Source organism: Oncorhynchus masou, chromosome 7 (assembly GCF_036934945.1).
Source record: "Oncorhynchus masou masou isolate Uvic2021 chromosome 7, UVic_Omas_1.1, whole genome shotgun sequence".
NCBI lineage: Eukaryota > Metazoa > Chordata > Actinopteri > Salmoniformes > Salmonidae > Oncorhynchus > Oncorhynchus masou.
This window is the reverse complement of record NC_088218.1, coordinates 28,190,344-28,213,179: the sequence shown is the minus strand read 5'-3', so window position 1 is coordinate 28,213,179 and position 22,836 is coordinate 28,190,344.

Here is a 22,836-nt window from a genome sequence, read left to right as displayed (position 1 = left end):
AATGGATGAGAATGGCTGGTTATTGGCTCACTGATTGAGCAGGCTGATGGTATCTCATTCCCTCTTTTAGGACATTACCACACTCAAAAAGGCATGTAAGTATGCACACATGCACACACACTTCATTGTTAGTCATAGGTCTTTCTGTCTTTTTCATTTTTTGGATGCAGAAAAGGTCGCTTTTTTGCAACGCCAATAAGGTTATGGAAATGAAAAGTTTTTCAAGTGTTGCATGACTATGACCAAACCCTGACAGGGAAAGGGCATGAGGGCAAGAGAGAGGGAACTAGGAAGTGTAACCTTTGGGAATGGAGAGCAGACAGGAAATACATCACAAATACTTTTTTTGTGGTGCAGGCAGCATGAATGCACCTCACAATGACTCTGCAAAACATCTGAGGCCCAGTTGGAAGCGATGGCTGGGCGTAGGGTGTAGTTGGTTCAGTTTAGCAATTCCCCCACTACTTGTTATGGTTAGGATTGGGGGAGAGAAGCTGATCCGAGATCTATCTAAAATTGAAAATATATTTTGATTTGTTTACACACATACACACCACCAGATGTCAGTTCTTGGAGCATTCATCAAAAGCTTGTTTCAACCAGATCGCCATCTCAGCCTAAGTCATGGCAGGCAGATAAATCAATCTTCATTAGCAAGACCAGATAGATACATGCTTGACTGCTTCTTTGATGAATTGACAGTAAGCTCCATTCTCTTTCAAGAAGGGGCAGTGAGTTCATTTGACGTGTTCGATTAGAGGCATTTTGCATGTCCTTTGAGGTAACTAGCTAACAAGCTTAAGCTAGCTAGCTAACAAAATTAAGCTAGCTAGCTAACAAACTTAAGCTAGCTAGCTAACAAACTTAAGCTAACTAGCTAACAAGCTTAAGCTAGCAAGCTTAAGCTAGCTAGCTAACAAGCTTAAACTAGCTAGCTAACAAACTTGTGCGTGTGGAGTGGCACCAGAAATAAAAACCCATTTTACCTTTTGGTAGTTCATAAAAAATCCAACGTGAAACGTGATAACTACGCTTTTAACTCAAGTTTTTACATTCTTCTCTAGCTCCTAAAAAATCTCCCTCTCTATGTTCTGAATAACGCTTGTAATGTCAGTATTTGTATTTGTATTTATTTAGCCCTTATTTTAACAAGGTAAGTTGACTGAGTACACATTCACACTTACAGCAACAACCTGGGGAATAGTTACAGGGGAGAGGAGGGGGATGAATGAGCCAATTGGAAGCTGGGGATGATTGGGTGGCAAATTGGGAATTTAGCCAAGACACTGGGTCTATTACGATAAGTGCCATGGGATCTTATATAGTAGCCTATGCTTTGGAGGGGTAGGGGCAGGTAGCCTAAACAGCAGACACTTGCAAAAATTTCAGCTTGCAAGCAGACACTGCAATATGTTTCTGAATAACGGTGTAATGGCTTTGCATAGGGACTAGAAACAAATGCCTGGAACGTAAAATAACGTTATTAACCGGTTCCCATACTTTTACAATGGCAGTTCTATTCCGGGAACAGTATGGATCACTTTCGTTCCCGTTCCCGGTTCCGTTTGTGGTTCTTTAAAATAGTTGTTATTTTCTGGTTGTCGGTTATGTTCCCTGAACCGATTCCAACCCCTGTTTGGAAGGTTTCAAAACATCAAAACTAACAGGTATCCTTGAACACACTTTGAGTGATGGACGCTTGAGTTTCAAGCATTGCAGACGGTGTACACATATGGACCTACTGTAAACAATTAGATCTCAAGGTTAACACAAACACACTCTGTGTGCATGTGTGTGTGAGAGTGTGTATGTGTATGTACATGCATGCATGTGTGTATGTTTGTGTGGGTAGGCCACACAGCCAAGCACTCTGAGAGGCTCCTGTTCCAGCCTGCCGTTATTCAGGTCTGCTGGCCTCGTCAGGGATAGGAGTGTGGGCAGTTTCCCGTAGGAAGGAAATCAGCATGCTCAGGGCCTCCTGACACATCATGGTGTCCACACTCTAGAGAGCACCACACACACACACACACACACACACACAAACGTGTAGTACACCCTATCCCACCTGGTGGAGTGTGGTGAAGTTTTTTCTTCCAGACAATCCTTTGCAGTATCCATCTCAGAGCCATGCTGATTGCACTGCCAAAGTATGGTTTCACCCCACCAGGTACAGATGTCAGTTCAACGTCTAGTTTTGAGTTACATTTGGTTGAGTTGTCAACTAACGTGATTTCAACGTGAAATCAACCAAAACATTTCAACCTGTCATTGGATTCTGGTTAAAAGTGGGGTGAAAAAAATGTCAAATTCCTTTAAGTAGATGACTTTTTGCAAATCCAATCAGTTTTGCATGTTGATTTGACATCATCAAATATATTTTGGGGGTTGAAATGACGTGGAAACAACGTTGATTCAATTAGTTTTTGCCCAGTGGGACTCTGATAAGCAGTTCGGAAAGCCGCCTGGCAAGGGGGGTTGTGGGTGGCACAGTGGTCAAAAGCACTGCTCCGCAGGCATGAGGCACTACTACAGCCTGGGGTTTGATCCCAGGCCGTGGCCAGGAGCCCCATTGGACGGTGCACGATTGGCCCAGCACCATCCGTGGAAGGGGAGGGTTTGGCCAGTGGGACTTTCCTTGACTCATCGTGCTCTAGCGACTACTTGTGACAGGGCCGGGCGCCTGAAGCTGACTCCGATCGTCAGTCGAACAGTGTTTCCTCTGACACATTGGTGCTGCCAACATCCGAGTTAAGTGAGCAGTGTGATAAGAAGTTGATGGACAGGTGTGTCATGTTTCGGAGGATGCATGACTCAACCGTCACCTCTCCCGAGCCCATTGAGGAGTTGCAGAGATGAGCTAATGGACCTAATTCTGGGAGAATAAGAGGTCTAAAAAAGAATATGCTTGTGGCCATACCACCCTGAACACGCTTGTTTAAGGTCAGGCCTGGTAAGTACTGGGATAGGAGACCGCCTGGGAAATCCAGGTGCTGTAAGCAAAATAAATAAATAAAATAAGGAAAAGGAAAGGAAAGCCGCCAGGCAGAGTGTGTGGGTGTGTGCATGTGTGTAGGTTGAGAATGTGAAACAGAACAGAAAGAGATTCATCGAAAGGAAGTCAGTGACTTAGTCAGCATGTGTGTGTGTGTGTGTCTGCACGTGTGTAAGTAGAGTAAGGGTGAGCGGAGGTTTGTCACATTGTAAACCCATCAGAGGGAAGGCGTAAGGGGCGCACCAGGGCCCTTAAAACTGTCTCTTTGTCTGTCCTGTTTCCACCACACTATTGTGAGTTTAGCAGAACCCAACCACGAATCCTAAGTTTACCAACCATCTTCCACTTCAACTGTAGAGAGAGACAGAAAAAGAGAGATGGGGTGAAAGTGGAATATATTTAATAAACAGGGATGGAAGAGAGAAATAACAGTGATAGAAAAATGTGAGAGTGGGATCCAGAAAGAGCAGGGTCCATCCCGGAGTGATGAGTACTGATGGATAAGGGACAGAGGATAAGAAGAAGACGAGAATCTCTGTGATTAGCATAACGGCCCAAACTGGTCGGGCGGGTGGGCGGGCGAGCAGGAAGGCAGGCAGGCAGGCAGGCAGGCAGGCAGGCAGATACCTCCAATGGAAGTATAAGTTAGTGTGTTGCTGCTCTGGGCCTGTACTGTACCAGCCAGATCCCTCAGGCTTGGAGAATGTAGTACAGACAGAATAACCATCTCCTCTCACTCACAGGCCCCAACACTCATCTGAAGGTGCTTGTCATCTGGATTGATGTTGTTTGGGTTTCCATAAACACAAGGATGCAGATGGAGAGAGAGAGAGTGAGGAGCTTTACAGAAATCTTGGCCAAGTCTACTTGGTTCTGTAGAAAATGGATTTTCCTATTCATGACAGCTCCAGTTCCCTCAGAATCCCTCAGGCTTGTGTGACAAACTGAGTTCAAACCCGGTCCCCTGTGTGCCATAAGACTGTGTTAGCCTAGAAACCACCTCAATTATGCAGACACAAACACAAGGTATTGGTTAAGACAAAAATCCTACACTATCCAGTTGCCATGCTGTGCCTATTACGAGTGTGTGCTCTGGGGTAAAATTTGCCCCTATCTAGGATCAGCTTCCCCTCGCCAGATCCTAACTTTAACCATGAGTTGGGAGAATGCAAAACTGACCCAAGATCAGTGTCTATGGCAACTTCACCCTACTCCACACGGTGTATCTGAGGTGGAGTGCTATCAGTCGAAATGGCCCTCCATTTTAGATATCGTCCCTCTGAGAGAGAAACACAAGAAGGGTGCAAACTTGTTTCTGAACTCTAGGCCGACTGCAGCACTGTAACAATAGGAGACACTCATGACTTAGTCTCACCAAGTACTTTAACATAATGCTACAGTGATGGAGAGCTGGGATACGGGGTTGAGAAAAGATGGGTTTCGTGTTTTACTTGCAATCTTTACTCACTAAGATAAGAAGTGCACTTACTATAATAATAATGTTCTCACATTCTGTTCCCTATCAAGCAATGCTGTATGGCAATTTACAAAATTACCTTTTATATGTACATTTGGCTAACTGAATCCATAGGCGTAATTGCCAGTTCTTTGATTTGCCAATAATTTTATACTAGCTATAAACAAACACTAAGGTTCATTTTGGTAATTATTTTCTCAAGTCTGACGGAAAGTCTGTATTTGTATAAGACGTGAAAAGAGCAATAACTGGCAGGACATTTTTTTTTCTGTTGCTCACTCTGGAGTAATAACCCAACCAACAATGACAATAAAAACACATTCATTGTACTGTATCATTCACTTTTTCCAGCTAATAGCTTGTCATTAGAATGATTTATTAAACCCCTCTGCCAGAAACCAACCGCACTAAATGTATAAACATTCATTAGAGACTGAAAAACACAATTTGAGTTTTAGCAGCGTTAATACGTGCTAATGAGCAAACAGCCCAATAAGTTAAATCAAGACATCTCGTGCAGAAGCTTGTTTTGAAGCCAATTATGTGATACATGCCAATTTTGCAGCATATTGAAACACCAATCTGTTGCGATGTTATGTATCTATACAATATAATACAAACATGAAATGTCATTGCAAGTATCAGGGCCCGTATTCATAAAGCAAGCATCTCAGAGTAGGAGTGTTCATAGGGATCAGGTCCCCCCTACCCACTCATTGTAATCTAAAAGGCTAAACTTATCCTAAATCAGCACTCCTATTCTGAGACGAGTGGTGAATATGTGCTCTTACAGATCTGGGTCATGGGCCATGATGGGCTGTTGCATAAATTGTGTGGATTATGGTTTACAAGGGTTAGACCCCATGAGTACCCTAGTTCCTGTACACCATAATGATGACACCATCCCTCAGTCTGGGTCACTTTTATGTAACCCTGACATCACACCTTGAACCACATGAACCACACACTGAAACATTCATGACTACCATACCACCAATCTCAAAATGTCCCCATAACTATTCATTGCTTGCCCTTTGAGTGTCCGCACGAATCCGTGTCCCGTAGATTCTTCCTATAAAAATGCTAAAGACCCAGAGAATGTGAAGCCAGCACCAGCTCTATTTGGCATCATTGACCCATCTGACCTATACATACTCATTGCCTCCTCTCAACCAGCATAGCCTCCCCTGCTGGCCTGGTGCAGTACTGCAGTTTGACCTGGTTGACAGCAAGAGTGCAGACGTGTCCAGACATACCTAGTTGAGAAATATTGAGAGGCTACTGTCTCAAAGGCCCTGTTAACTTGTTCTCCAAAGTTTATGGGAAGTAAACTACTATTTTGTGTTTTCCCATCAGGTTTCAGTGTTACTTACCATTAACAAACTGAGTATTGGTTTGGGACATTGGAGCTGGAGTAAGGCTATGAAGTGGGATAGTCTTCAGCACGTTTACAGCTACCAAAGTGAACAATTGTTTCCTTTATTTTTTTGTCATCTATATTGGCTTACAAGACAAACTGCATTGTAGCGGTTTTAGTTTGGACTAAGACCACAACGGTTTAGCAGAGCTACTATAGGCCTAGTATCCTGTACGATAATAATTCATACCATTTTGAAACTAAACAAACCTTGATGCCCACCTTCTGTGAGTGGAGTCAGCTGAACACAATCTAAGTGTGGCAACATGAGACAGAAGAACAGGTCATGTCTTGACAGTGATAGACTTTACAGGCTGCAGTGGCATTTGCTGTTCGTTTTAGACGGTGTCCATAAAACTGTATTCAAACCAGGCCCACTGAGCTCATACCCATATGTGAGCACAACAAAGACGTACACACACAGAGAGAAAGAAGCAAACAATGTAATTCCTATTTCATTAGGGAGTCTGGTGGTTGCTCTGATGCTGTTCTCACACCAGAAGCAGCCAAATCCTATGGCTACACAGTTCAACTGCCCACGCCTCATATACTGTTAACACAGGGTGGCTCTCCACACAACCCTAACTAGTATTAGTGAGGAGTTGTCAGAATAAGGCAACTTTGATGGGTTCTAATGTAAGAGGATGCAGATATTAAGTATATTCTAGCCCTGGATCAAGGGACACATTAAAGTCTTAGTTTTTCTCAATTGCTTAGACAATTCCTGGAACAACTCACCATTTTCTCAAATCCTCACACACAATTTTAAAAACACACCCAATGGTACAAACATCTAACTTCTGTGTCCCAATTCAAACTTTTCCATCAGACAACACACACAAGCTGTCAAAAACAGACGACATGACTGTTTGTGACACGCTGGAGGGATTCTTTCAAAACTCTGCTACCAAAATGTTTAGAATAGGTTTTCAGATCAATTATTTGAAGCTTTGTAAAATCACAGCATTGACTATCTAGATAAACCTATCAGGAACACCCTGGTGAGATAAATTCAAAAGAGTACTGTAATAAATACCTCTTACATTAGTGCATATGGGAATACTACTGTATATGCTGTTTTGGTCCAAAATCTGACCATTGAAATGTCACTCTGACAAAACATGTAAGGAAGAGTCCATGCACAGTAAATATCCAATTTTTAAAAGCTTTATTTACAAATGCAGGAAATGTACAGGTTACTCAACATCAGCATCCGTGTTCTCATCATCTCAGGTCTGGGTCAGGCCACAATATCTCATCAACGTGACACATTATGTTTGCTATTGCCAGACAGCGTGGGAAAAATGCCGTTGTGTGCCTTAGAAAACCCTGGATAGTGTCCAACATTGCCTCCAGGAGGTTTTGCTGTGTGTCAGGGTTGCAATCATACATTCTCCACCGCCATGCTGAGAAAAATTCCTCAATGGGATTCAAAAAAAGGGGAATATGCTGGCAAAAAAGAACCAGGTGCGAACCTGAGCAGCCCGATGGAAAATTAAGTTATCCCAAATGACAAGATATTGAGCTTGCTCTGTTTGACCTGGCTCCTCTTCCTGTTGAAGAATGTTATTGTGCAGCTGATCTAGAAATTGAAGGAGTTTTGCCATGTTGTATGGACCCACTTTGACATGGCGGTGGAGGATGCCACGATTGATGATGACTGCACATAGGGTGACGTTGCCTCACCTCTGGCAAGGGACTTATATGATGGCATGGCCAATGATGACCAATAATGCTACGCCCCCTTTCATTATGTTGAACCCTGCCTCGTCAATGAAGATGTACTCCTGTGTGTCAGCCATGGCATCCAGCTCAAAGATCCTCTACAGAAGTATAAAACAAAACAAAAAAAACACACATTTTACTGTATTACAAATACAGTACTGTACTACTGTACTGGAATGAAAGATTGTGTACTGCAGTTACTGTAACACATTACTATACAGTACAGTATTGATATGCTGGAGAGATGGGCCGTACTCTGCAAACTAAAAATTCTGTACAGTATAGCAATTACCTGGACATATTGGAATCATTGTTCCTTAACTCTTTTGAATTCCTTTCAAAAGGAACACAGTACAGCTGCTTTGTCCTTATGTGGTTCTTCTGAATGATCCGGTCAATGGTGGAAATGCTGATGCTGTCAAATCCTTGGAAGACTACCTGGTCTTCAACTATTTGGATTTGAATTTCCCTCAAACGGATAGCATTATTGGCAATCACCATATTCACCAGGGAAGTCTCCTGCTCAGCTGTGAGAAGTCTCCGCCTACCTCCAATAGATGGCCGCCTCTCAGTTCTGCAATTACAATTACTGACCTATGGTCATCCATTACTATGGTAAAAACTACACTGGGAACAAAGTGGAGATTCAGTCATACAGTGGGGAGAACAAGTATTTAATACACTGGCGAATTAGCAGGTTTTACTACTTACAAAGGTCTGTAATTTTTATCATAGGTACACTTCAACTGTGAGAGACGGAATCTAAAACAAAAATCCATAAAATCACTGTATGATTTTTAAGTAATTAATTTGCATGACATAAGTATTTGATCACCTACCAACCAGTAAGTATTCCATCTCTCACAGACCTGTTAGTTTTTCTTTAAGAAGCCTCCTGTTCTCCACTCATTACCTGTATTAACTGCACCTGTTTGAACTCATTACCTGTATAAAATACACCTGTCCACACACTCAATCAAACAGACTCCAACCTCTCCACAATGGCCAAGACCAGAGAGCTGTGTAAGGACATCAGGGATAAAATTGTAGACCTGCACAAGGCTGGGATGGGCTACAGGACAATAGGCAAGCAGCTTGGTGAGAAGGCAACAACTGTTGGAGCAATTATTAGAAAATGGAAGAAGTTCAAGATGACGGTCAATCACCCTGGGTCTGGGGCTCCATGCAAGATCTCACCTCGTGGGGCATCAATGATCATGAGGAGGGTGAGGGATCAGCCCAGAACTACACGGCAGGACCTGGTCAATGACCTGAAGAGAGCTGGGACCACAGTCTCAAAGAAAACCATTAGTAACACACTATGCCGTCAGGGATTAAAATCCTGCAGCGCATGCAAGGTCCCCCTGCTCAAACCAGAGCATGTCCAGGCCCGTCTGAAGTTTGCCAATGACCATCTGGATGATACAGAGGAGGAATGGGAGAAGGTCATGTGGTCTGATGAGACAAAAATAAAGCTTTTTGGTCGATACTCCACTTGCCATGTTTGGAGGAAGAAGAAGGATGAGTACAACCCCAAGAGCACTATCCCCACCGTGAAGCATGGAGGTGGAAACATCATTCTTTGGGGATGATTTTCTGCAAAGGGGACAGGACGACTGCACCGTATTGAGGGGAGGATGGATGGGGCCATGTATCGCGAAATCTTGGCCAACAACCTCCTTCCCTCAGTAAGAGCATTGAAGATGGGTCGTGGCTGGGTCTTCCAGCATGACAACGACCCGAAACACACAGCCAGGGCAACGCAAGAGTGGCTCCGTAAGAAGCATCTCAAGTTCCTGGAGTGGCTTAGCCAGTCTCCAAACCTGAACCCAATAGAAAATCTTTGGAGGGAGCTGAAAGTCCGTATTGCCCAGCGACAGCCCCGAAACCTGAAGGATCTGGAGAAGTTCTGTATGGAGGAGTGGGCCAAAATCCCTGCTGTAGTGTGTACAAACCTGGTCAAGAACTACAGGAAACATATGATCTCTAATTGTAAACAAAGGTTTCTGTACCAAATATTAATATTAAGAAAAACTAACAGGTCTGTGAGAGCCGGAATTCTTACTGGTTGGTAGGTGATCAAATACTTATGTCATGCAATAAAATGCAAATGAATTACTTAAAAATCATACAATGTGATTTTCTGGATTTGTCTTCACAGTTGAAATGTACCTATGATAAAAATACAGACCTCTACGTGCTTTGTAAGTAGGAAAACTTGCAAAATCGGCAGTGTATCAAATACTTTTTCTCCCCACTGTATATACAGGCACAACAACATTACATGTATTACAGTAACAACAAGGCATGTTTTCACTTCTGAAAGTACAAACAATGGATGGAGGGCAGGGTAGCCTAGTGGTTAGAGCATTGAACTAGTAACTGAAAGTTTGCAAGTTCAAATCCCTGACCTGACAAGGTACAAATCTGTCGTTCTGCCCCTGAACAGGCAGTTAACCCACTGTTCCTAGAGCATCATTGAAAATAATTTGTTCTTAAATGACTTGCCTAGTTAAATAAAGGTATAAATAAAAATAGTGATAGGTTGGGTTTTACTAGCTGTCCAACTCTCATAGTCATCCCATGTATGAGCTCATGATGAACTAGGGTGGAAAGGATTTCATCTGAGATTACTTGTCTTTTGTTGTTGTTGTTGTTGTCGTCCTCCTCTTTCTCTCTTCACATGGACATGCCTCTAGGCCATATTTATTGATCCTGCAATTCTGATTGGTGTGTTAACAATTTTGAGGCTTATTGTTTGCACCAGGAGAAAGGTGTGCTCTTTGAGTTTAGGTTGTGATGACTTGAGTTAATTATATTGAGGGCATGTGTTTGCTGAATGAATATATGGTGCAATGAATGATTTATTTGGCCGCTTTTTAAGGTTTTGCAGAAAGAGTTAAGAATATTGAAACGTGTGGAAACAAGTGAATAGTGTTTATGGTTATGGGAAATGTGTGTGTGTTTTTGGGAATGACGTAAGGGTATGGGTTTTGTGCTACAGGAACCAGTTTTTGTGTTTAAGCAATTTAGAAAAACTGTAATTCCGAGAGAGAGACATCAACATCAATGGGCAACCTTTATGTACTAATCCACTGGCATTGGCTGGCCTCCCCATTATAGGATACATCCAAAACCCTATCTGGAAAATTATGGGTAATGAGGGAGTAGAGAGATGGACACAGAGAGAAAGCTGCTGATAGAATGATGGTTTGAACTTTTCCAAAAAGCGATGGGTTGATGTCGACTCTGTCGGAAAATAGCAGTGCTGGTAACATAGCAATTGTTAATTTCAGCGAGTCAAAGTTCAGAGATCTTTGAGTCAGAATTTGTAATGAAATTATGGAATTATCATTGCTAGAAATTCTATAGTTAGAACTATTTGATAAAAGTGGATTTCTGAGGGAAAATTTAGATTTTTTTTGGTTAGATTAAGTCTTTTCTTCCATCTAGAAAGTTTTTCCATATCATTTGTGTTCAGAGTTAGTTCGTCTTTAAAAAAAATCTATTTATGGAAGAAACAAAGTTACAGGTATATGAACTGCTTGGGGAAAACATTTTGATTTCTGGTGGAAAATTACCATTTTTTGTTGAGGTGAAGCTTGTCTTTATCTAGAATGTTCTTCCGTACTCATTCTGTAGGGGGCAGCATGGTTCTTCTGGAGAGTTTCCTGGGGTTGAATGTTCCCCTCTACAAAACATTTGACCTGGGCTTCGGGTTACAGGAGCAGACACACATCCCTCTCTTGCCGCAGACTGCTCCTTGAAAGCACCCGCCCGGTGTTTGTGCCAAGCCAGAACGAAGCAACCCACATCAGCACTTCTAGCTTTCCTGCACATTTCTGAGGATTCTTGTGAATCTCAATCTAAATTCTCATTGAAAGCTCAAGCAAAACACTCACAGATGAGCCTAATGACTCTACATGCAGAAATGGCTACCAGACTTCTCTGAAGTTGACAAATGTTGTATTTCAAAGCAGATATATTGCTCATTTCGAGATTAACTTGAACCTCCTTAGATTTGGGGTTTAGAGTGGGAGGCCATATTTCCTCCTATATTTACCCCAACAAAGGAAAAGACAAACTGAAATGACACTCTCCGGTTTCAATATCTAGACAGACTGTACTTTTCGATGCTGGGTTTGTTAGGTATTCATCAAATATTTTTTTCCAGTGCATCCATCAGCAGGTGAACATGCTCACTATGTTTATCTGTTCTCTTTCCTTTTAGATGCTAGTACACGAGTGCTTGGCAGAATGCAGGCCTGCTGAGGGATGGCCAGTCGGTGAAAAGCCCAGCAGCTGTTGGATGCGTAGCTGCCTGTCCAAAAATCTGCCAGGGCAAGGAGCTGTCTGTCCAATAGTCAGCCAGGACCTACCCCAGACCTTGTGTAGCCTATGCATCTTGCTTATTTTCAAACCCTGACCTGAGCCCCAAATACATTGAGTTTACATAGATGTATTTTTGGCCCATGGATTACATATATAATGAGAATACAAAACATTAAGGACACTTGCTCTTTCCATGATATAGACTGACCAGGTGAATCCAGGTGAAAGCTATGATCCCTTATTGATTTCACCTATTAAATCCACTGTAATCAGTGTAGATGAAGGAGAGGAGGCAGGCTACAGAAGGATATTTAAGTCTTGAGACAATTGAGACATGGATTGTGTACAGTATGTGTTCCATTCAGAAGGTGAATGGGCAAGACAAAATATAGCCTTTGAATGGGGTATGGTAGTAGGTGTCAGGCGTGTGTCATGAACTGCAACGCTGCTGGGTTTTTCAAGCTCAACAGTTTCCTATGTGTGACAAGAATGGACCAGCACCAGCCAACTTGACACAACTGTGGGAAGCATTGGAGGCAACATAGGACAGCATACCTGTGGAACGCTTTGGAAATCTTGTAGAGTCCATGCTCTGATGAATTGAGGCTGTTCTGAGGGGAAAAGGGGTGCAACTCAATATTAGGAAGGCATTGCTAATGTTTTGTACACTCAGTGATGTTTTTGTCAGCTATTCCTTATATATTTTACTGGTATGATTGTTCTGAGACTCTTTGAATTAGATGAACAGGCAGAACAGGTCAAAAGTGATTGGTGGGAGGGAGAGAGAGAGGGAGGAAGAAAACGATAGCGAGAGGGGAAGGGGAGAGTAAGAGAGAGGCCTGCTCTATCCACACATCTCCAGAGAGAGAGATAGAGAGACGGAGATATATATACAGAGAGAGAAAGAGCGAGAGAGAGAGAGTGAGGAGACGTGGACAACATCAATGTCAAAGAAGGCCAGCTTGGATTTGGGTCCTGGTGTGGAGTCTAATCACATTTTTTCACAGAACATTCAGTCCAATTTCAGTTTCATTCAGGTAGCGATAGAGAGTGGGAGAGACAGAGAGCGATAGAGAGAAAGAAAGAAACAGAGAGAAACAGACACAGAGAGAGAAAAAGAGTGGGGAGTGGGGTGGTAAAATGTGAGGTTAGATGTAACAGTCACAGCAGTGAGACCCCCATGTACTGCAAAGAAAGCTATCGGTCCAAAGAGGGATCTAATTGGCCTTGCCTTCGTTTAGCTTGGTATGTTTCCCAATTCTTTTGAGGAATGTCTTGTTTATTTGAGATGAATACGATAAAGTTCAGCTTTGACAGCATGTAAAGAAGAGCTTTTCAAAAATATTTCTAGCACATTAGTCTTTTCTCTCACACGAACGGAATTCCTCACACTTTGTTTAGCCTATAGGCTAGCTCAGTGGCAGATACATGTTTTTGACACACATATGGGTGTTTATTTGTGTTCTGTAAGTTGGGGTCAGAATGTGCCCATGCATTACAGGGATGCGGACATGCGGATCATCAAACTAAAAGCAATGTGTGTGTTTTTGCAACACGTCGACTTTTACAAATGTTATTCAATGTCACTCCATTGCACCTGGATCTCTACACAGCACATTCGCCACAGCGCTGAAAAATCGACTTCCCTTTACTGATCCTATCAAGATTCCACCCTGTATGCCTATGTAGATATTCCATTTCCAGCTACAATAGTCATTTACAACATTAACAATGTATACACTGTATGACTGATACATACTATGTTATTTTAATGGGAAAAAAAGCTTTTCTTAAAAAAAAGGACATTTCTAAGTGACCCCAAACTTTTGAACCATAAGTGTGTATAGGGCGGCAGCCTCTAAGGTGCAGGGTTGAGTAACAGGGGGGTAGCCGGCTAGTGATGGCTATTTAACAGTCTGTTGGCCTTGAGATAGAAGCTCTTTTTCAGTCTCTCGGTCCCAGCTTTCATGCACCTGTATTGACCTAACCTTCTGGATGATAGTGGGGTGAACAGGCCATGGTTCGGGTGGTTGATGTCCTTGATTATCTTGTTGGTCTTCCTTTGACATCGGGTGCTGTAGGTGTCCCGGAGGGCAGGCAGTGTGCCCCCGGTGATGTGTTGGGCAGACCGCACCACCTTCTGGAGAGCCCTGCAGATGCAGGTGGTGCAGATGCCATACCAGTCGTGATACAACCCGACAGGATGCTCTCAATAGTGCATTTGTAAAAGTTTGTGAATTTCTTCAGCCTCCTGAGGTTGAAGAGGTGGTGTTGCGCCTTCACCACACTGTCTGTGTGGGTTGACCATTTCAGATTGTCAGTGTTGTGTATGCTGAGGAACTTGAAGCTTTCCACCTTCTCACCTGCAGTCCCATCGATGTGGATAGGAGCGTACTCTCTCTGCTGTTTCCTGAAGTCCACAGTCAGCTCCTTCAATTTGTTGACATTGAGTGGGAAGTTATTTTCCTGGCACCACTCCTCCAGGTCCCTCACCACTTCCCTGTAGGTTGTATCATCATTGTTGGTAATCAGCCACACTACAGTTATGTTGTCTGCAAACTTGAACAGGGAGTACAGGAGGGTGCTGAGCATACACCATTGTGGGGCCCTTGTGTTGAGGATCAGCAAAGTGGAGGTGTTGTTTTCTACCTTCAGCACCGGGGGTCGGCCCGTCAGGAAGTCCAGGTTCCAGTTGCACAGGGCGGGGTTCAGACCCAGGGCCCCAAGCATAATGATGAGCTTGGAGGTGCTATGGTGTTGAAGGAAGAGCTATAGTCAATGAACAGCATTCTGACGTAGGTATTCCTCTTGTCCAGAAGGGATAGGGCAGCGTGCAGTGCAATGGCGATAAGAAAATTGAAGTGGGTCTAGGGTGTAAGGTAAGGTAGAGGTGATATGATCCTTAACTAACCTCTCAAAGCACTTCATGATGACAGAAGTGAGTGCTACGGTTACCTTTGCTTTCTTGGGTACAGGAACAATGGTGGACATCTTGAAGTAAGTGGGGACAGCATACTGTGATAGGTAGAGTTTGAATATGTCCGTAAACACTCCAGTCAGCCTTTCTGCGCATACTCTGAGGACGCGGCTCGGGAAGCCGTCTGGGCTGGCAGCCTTGCGAGGGTTAACACACTTAAATGTCTTACTCGCGGCAGCGGAGAAAGAGAGCCCAAGATCCTTGGGAGCAGGCTGCATTGGTGGCACTGTGTTATCCTCAAAGCAGGCGAAGAAGATGTTTAGCTTGTTTGGGAGCAAGACGTCGGTGTCTGAGACGTGGCTGGTCTGTACTTCCAAAAAAGGCGGGCTCTTCACTTGTTACCTAATATGGGCAGGGATCGTATGGAAAGTCATTCCCCATTCCCAATACTGTTCCCTAATCCCTCATCAGTAGGTCCTAAGCCTCTTTCGCCATGATGACAGCAGCCTGCCAAGTTAGTCATTATATGAAAGCACTGTGACTCACCTGGTTGTGCAGCTGAGAGTAGAGGACCTGATTACAGAGCTCCGCACAGGGCATCCCTTCACTGTCAGCATGCTTTTCAGCTTTTTTAGGAGGTGGTGGAGAAGCCAGATGAGAGGCCCTCCTGCCTGTCAAGGTTTTGTTGTTGTTGTTTTGGGAGCGCTCTGATTGGGACAGTTGTTGCTCTTATGTCTGTCGGGTATCTTGCTTTAGTGTTCAATGAGAACTTGGTGGGACAGATGACTTATGGCAGCATTGATCTTACCTCTGGTCTTTGACCTCTGACCTACTCTGTTAGCAGACACTGTCTGAAGGGATGAGAAGATGGACACTCTTGACCTTGACCATCAGTGATTTATTGAAGTGGCCCCAGAAAACAAAGGGGTAAGCCCCAACAGCCCAAGAAGACAAGATGTCAAGCCAAAGAAAGCTGTTTGATTTGGAGTGAACTGAGCTTCTTATTTGGGGTAAAACGTATTTTGCAAATAAATTCATTAAAAATCCTTCAATGTGATTTTCCAGATTTTTTTTTCTCATTTTGTCTCATAGTTGAAGTGTACCTATGATGAAAATTGCAGGCTTCTCTCATCTTTTTAAGTGGGAGAACTTGCACAATTGGTGGCTGACTAAATACTTTTTTGCCCCACTGTATGTACGAGAAGTTGACTCTTTGTCTATACCTCTCCTTACATACCCCTCCCCTTTCCATTGTGTAACCAAACGGTCATGCTTTTGTTAGTCCACTAGGGACTTGTTTCATTGTATTGTGTATGTATTTATTAGCCTATGCTGTGTGTGTTTATGTATTCTGTGTGATGATTTAGTTAGTTAGTAAATAAATAATTAAGCCAATTTGTGTATCGCTGATTCATCACTTAGGTTAGGGTTCATGCAGATATCCAAGGAATATATGGTGTTCAGAATGAGACTGATGAGGTAATAATTAATAATTGATTGTTATTGAAGTAATAGATATGTAGATCATCTTTAGAGTTTATGTCGGGAGATAGTAACTCAGTAATATCTTTTCCAGTGGTGCCCCAAATTTTGAATGTGTTAATTGTTACATGATTAATTAAAATGTTGTAATAATTAAACGTAGTAGGTAATTATTCGATAAATAGCAGTCATAACATTAATGATAGTCACGTCACGACACTACTAGTTGTCTTGCTCTATTGAGTAACTGTCCTGTGCTGACACTCCGGGAGTTTGCTGCATGTTATTTTTTAGGCACTTTATCCTATTCCGATGTGGACTACTGGTCAGAGATGTAGTGATAATAAATGCTAACTTATGCTAATAAGGCTTATTTATTGTAATAGGTCCATACATGCTAATGGGTCTATTTTTCCTTCCACATGCTGGGGCAGAGAGGGTAAGCCAGGGGTCTCTCCAAGCTACATGTAGTAGAAAACACAGATATTATATGAGCAAGCGTTTGGGGGTTGGAGGAGTTCAGCTCTGTTTACATTCAGCCAGGCCAGCAAACTCATTATCGACCTTCAGAGTAGGCCATGTTTGGTTCCAGAGAGTGAAGGGGTCATGCACACTAACACCTACCCATGTGGGCTAACACGTGCAGGCATAGTCAGTAATGTGGAGTAACCAGGGAGGAGAAGAAGGGACACACACACACACACACACACACACTGTACAGGGATGCCACTGGTAACTCCGTTATGTCCTAAACTACTTCCAGAAGACATTTGTGTGTATGTAATTATGGTTTCTGAACAAGGCAATGTACGGTATAACCCTTCATTACTGACCCTACTACAACTACAGTACAACCAGAGCAGCCACCATAGGGAATACAGGTGACTGTAGCTACTGGAATGATGTGGAAGAGAAATGGACAGAGTAGAGTGAATTCGCCCGTAGACAGTGACTATGGGTCAGTTTAGTATTTTCCCCACTAATGTCTAAGTTTAAGATATTGGGGAGGGGGAACTGATCCTACATCTGTACATAGGTGTAACTTCACACCAGAGCAACATGGACAGGCATATGTTTTAGGACTGTATCTGTAATATAATGAAACCTTCCCATTTTCTACAGCCATGTATATTAAGAGTTACTGCAAAACAACTGCAATAACCTGTCTATGGGTAGACCGTCATTGTAAAATAAGAATTTGTTCTTAACTGACTTGCCTAGGTAAATCAAGGTTAAACGATTACTATTATTATTTTTAAATGTGAATGAATTGATTGAAGTCAAAGTCAAAGTCAATGTGAAATGCACACATATGGAGAACATTCCAGTGAAATCCTGTCATTCACTGAACCCCCCCCCTCTTTGAATACAGTAGGTCTTTCTTTCACACATTCATTCTTTATATCTTTTTATCCTTATACAGAAGCAGTCAAAAGTTTGGACACACCTACTCATTCAAGGGGTTTTCTTCATTTGTACTATTTTCTACATTGTGGAATAATAGTGAAGACATATACTTTGAAATAGCACATATGGAATTATGTAGTAACAAAAAAATTGTTAAACAAATCTAAATATATTATAGACTTTAGATTCTTCAAAGTAGCCGCCCTTTGCCTTGATGACAGCTTTGCACGCTCTTGGCATTCTCTCAACCTGCTTCACCTGGAATGCTTTTCCAACAGTCTTGAAGGATTTCCCACATACGCTGAGCAATTGTTGGCTGGTTATCCTTCACTCTGTGGTTCAAATCATCCCAAACCATCTCAAGTGGGTTGAGGTTGGATGATTGTGAAAGCCAGGTCTTCTGATGTAGCACTACATCACTCTCCTTATTGGTCAAATAGCCTTTACACAGCTGGGAGGGTCATTGTCCTGTTGATAAACAAATGATAGTCCCACTAAGCGCAAACCAGATCGGATGGCGTATTGCTGCAGAATGCTGTGGTAGCCATGCTGGTTAAGTGTGCCTTGAATTCTGAATAAATCACTGACAGTGTCACCAGCAAAGCATCCCCACACCATCACACTCCATGCTTCACAGTGGGAACCACACATGCAGAGATAATCCATTCACCTACTCTGCGTCTCACAAAGACACGGTGGTTGGAACCAAAAATCTCAAATTTGGACTCAACAGTCCAAAGGATAGATTTTGACGGGTCTGATGTCCATTGCTCATGCCTACGCAAGTCTCTTATTGGTGTCTTTTAGTAGTGGTTTCTCTGCAGCAATTCGAACATGAAGGCCTGATTCACGCAGTCTCCTCTGAACAGTTGATGTTGAGATGTGTCTGTTACTTGTCTGTTACTTGAGCATTGATTTGTGCTGCAATTTCTGAGGCTGGTAAATCTAATGAATTTATCCTCCGCAGCAGAAGTAACTCTTGGTCTTCCTTTCCTGTAGTGGTCCTCATGAGAGCCAGTTTTATCATAGCGCTTGATGGTTTTTGCGACTGTACTTGAAGAAACATTCAAAGTTCTTGAAATGTTCCGGATTGACTGTCCATGTCTTAAAGTAATGATGGACTGTCATTTCTCTTTACTTATTTGAGCCGTTCTTACCATAATATGGACTTGGTATTTTAACAAATAGGGCTATCTTCTGTATACCACCCCTACCTTGTCACAGCACAAGTGACTGGCTCAAACACATTAAGAAGGAAAGACATTCCACAAATTAACTTTTACCAAGGCACACCTGTTAATTGAAATGCATTCCAGGTGACTACCTCATTAAGCTGGTTGAGAGGCAAAGGGTGGCTACTTTAAAGAATCTCAAATATAAAATATCTTTTGATTTGTTTAACACTTTTTTGGTTACTACATGATTCCATATGTGTTATTTCATAGTTTGAGGTCTTCACTATTATTCTACAATGTAGAAAATAGTAAAAATAAAGAAAACCCTGGAATGAGTAGGTGTGTCCAAACTTTTGAATGGTAGTGTATATTAAAGAGAGAAGGGCAACTGAGAGCCCCCACATCTGTGGCAACAAACAGAGGCGAGCACTGCGTTTTGCCACGCGCCGTTTTTTGAGGGGCCACTGCTTGTTTTCTCTCGACCTGAGTTCCATCAGTGGGAGTTTAAATGAAGAGCCCACTGCCGTTTATTTTTCAGCACTCTAAAAGGAATGCGTGCGGGGGGATTCGTGCAAGAAATGGCCATCAAATTTGATAAAAAATAACATTGTGCGTTTTACCCCAAGTGTGTGTGGGAGGCGTGAGGAGGGAGGAAGAGGTCTATAAGCGACAAAGATAATGTTGGGTACGGGAGCACGTTGAACTCGTCTGTGAAATGTCTAAATGTTTGGGGTTGAAGGGGTTGGAGAGGAGGTGGGAAAAAATAATGGCGAAAAGGTGAGTGGGGAGCCAAAGCAAACACAGAGTTTTACAATGGACCCCCTCATAAGCTGCTGGCGAGGCGAAGGTAACTGAGCGGCAGGAAGTGGTTCTCAGGTGTCACGTGGGTTAATTGTGTTTTGGTGTTATCTTTGAAAGGGGACCCCTTCTCCGCCGCCCCCATACAGCCTGGTGCTAGCCAGCTGGAGAAACAACACAGTAATATTGTAAGTTATGAACACACTTGCATTGGACTGAGACACACACGCTTGTTTACTTGCACACATTTAATTAAGCAAATGCATGCACACATGCATATACAGTACACACACTAATGCACACATGTACATACACACACATTTGCTTGACACACACACACAAGTGCAAGAATGCATGCACACAAGGGCACGCTTGTACACAGACACACACACACTTTTTCTTCCAAATATTTTAATCTATTGCCCTTTTTGTATTCTCTTGCTTTTTTCTCCCCTCTCTCTTTCTCTCTTCACACACACACACACACACACACACACACACACACACACACACACACACACACACACACACACACACACACACACACACACACACACACACACACACACACACACACACACACACACACACAAACTACAGTATGAACCCTCTGTCCCCGGCAGGGTAGCATGCACTAGCCATAATGATGGCCTCTGTGTGTGGTGTGTTAAGACAGCCTGCCGAAGGAAATTGCTGCCCTTGCACCTTGCATTCCTAGGTGGGGTGTCGGGTGGTGCGAGGGCCCTCCGCTTCTTTTCAGATTCGAAGTTCACTCTCAACAATGACTTCTGTGGATTCTGTAGCATGAAGTGGAAGAATTTTGTAGACGAAGAGCCCTTTCTTCGGAAACCAAGACAAAGGAACTGCATAGTCAGAGGACTATATGCAAAGTCAGGTGAAAACAGACAGAATTTACAATTCAAATTGAATTGCACACATTCTTTATGGTAGAACCCTGAGCTAAATAGAAGTTGAACTGTCAAATAATGTCTGATGAATTGGCATCACTTTCGTTCAGATTTATTGTTTGGTGAAAGATGCTTGAATTACAACACTGAAGAAAAATGTGATGAAATAATGCAAACACAGCCACAAAAAAACTTCTCAGAAAAGTGCTCTCCCCGTTGCCTCTTGAGATTGATGATACAGTTGCTAAGAGGAGCAGATGGGTGGCAGTTCTGTCTTAAGACCAACAATCTGTATACTGTACATCTTTACAACCATCTTTATTTTTATAAATAAATCTGTAGAAATAGACAGAGCACCTTCTTTGGAAACTGGAAACCATTTATCCGGAGGCTGCATTCATTGTTGCTGGGGATTTTAACAAGGCTAATCTGAAAACAAGACTCCCTAAATTTTATCAGCATATCGATTGTGCAACCAGGGGTGGAAAAACCTTGGATCACTGTTACTCTAACGTCCGCGACGCATATAAGGCCCTGCCCCGCTCCCCTTTCGGAAAAGCTGACCACGACTCCATTTTGCTGATACCTGCCTACAGACAAAAACTAAAACAAGAAGCTCCCACGCTGAGGTCTGTCCAACGCTGGTCCGACCAAGCTGACTCCACACTCCAAGACTGCTTCCATCACATGGACTGGGACATGTTTCGTATTGCGTCAGATAACAACATTGACGAATACGCTGATTCGGTGTGCGAGTTCATTAGAACGTGCGTTGAAGATGTCGTTCCCATAGCAACGATTAAAACATTCTCTAACCAGAAACCGTGGATTGATGGCAGCATTCGCGTGAAACTGAAAGCGCGAACCACTGCTTTTAATCAGGGCAAGGTGTCTGGTAACATGACTGAATACAAACAGTGCAGCTATTCCCTCCGTAAGGCTATCAAACAAGCTAGGCGTCAGTACAGAGACAAAGTAGAATCTCAATTCAACGGCTCAGATACAAGAGGCATGTGGCAGGGTCTACAGTCAATCACAGACTACAGGAAGAAATCCAGCCCAGTCACGGACCAGGATGTCTTGCTCCCAGGCAGACTAAATAACTTTTTTGCCCGCTTTGAGGACAATACAGTGCCACTGACACGGCCTGCAACGGAAACATGCGGTCTCTCCTTCACTGCAGCCGAGGTGAGTAAAACATTTAAACGTGTTAACCCTCGCAAGGCTGCAGGCCCAGACGGCATCCCCAGCCGCGCCCTTAGAGCATGCGCAGAACAGCTGGCTGGTGTGTTTACGGACATATTCAATCAATCCCTATACCAGTCTGCTGTTCCCACATGCTTCAAGAGGGCCACCATTGTTCCTGTTCCCAAGAAAGCTAAGGTAACTGAGCTAAACGACTACCGCCCCCGTAGCACTCACTTCCGTCATCATGAAGTGCTTTGAGAGACTAGTCAAGGACCATATCACCTCCACCCTACCTGACACCCTAGACCCACTCCAATTTGCTTACCACCCAAATAGGTCCACAGACGATGCAATCTCAACCACACTGCACACTGCCCTAACCCATCTGGACAAGAGGAATACCTATGTGAGAATGCTGTTCATCGACTACAGCTCGTCATTCAACACCATAGTACCCTCCAAGCTCGTCATCAAGCTCGAGACCCTGGGTCTCGACCCCGCCCTGTGCAACTGGGTACTGGACTTCCTGACGGGCCGCCCCAGGTGGTGAGGGTAGGTAACAACATCTCCTCCCCGCTGATCCTCAACACTGGGGCCCCACAAGGGTGCGTTCTGAGCCCTCTCCTGTACTCCCTGTTCACCCACGACTGCGTGGCCACGCACGCCTCCAACTCAATCATCAAGTTTGCGGACGACACAACAGTGGTAGGCTTGATTACCAACAACGACGAGACGGCCTACAGGGAGGAGGTGAGGGCCCTCGGAGTGTGGTGTCAGGAAAATAACCTCACACTCAACGTCAACAAAACTAAGGAGATGATTGTGGACTTCAGGAAACAGCAGAGGGAACACCCCCCTATCCACATCGATGGAACAGTAGTGGAGAGAGTAGCAAGTTTTAAGTTCCTCGGCTTACACATCACAGACAAACTGAATTTGGTCCACTCACACAGACAGCATCGTGAAGAAGGCGCAGCAGCGCCTCTTCAACCTCAGGAGGCTGAAGAAATTCGGCTTG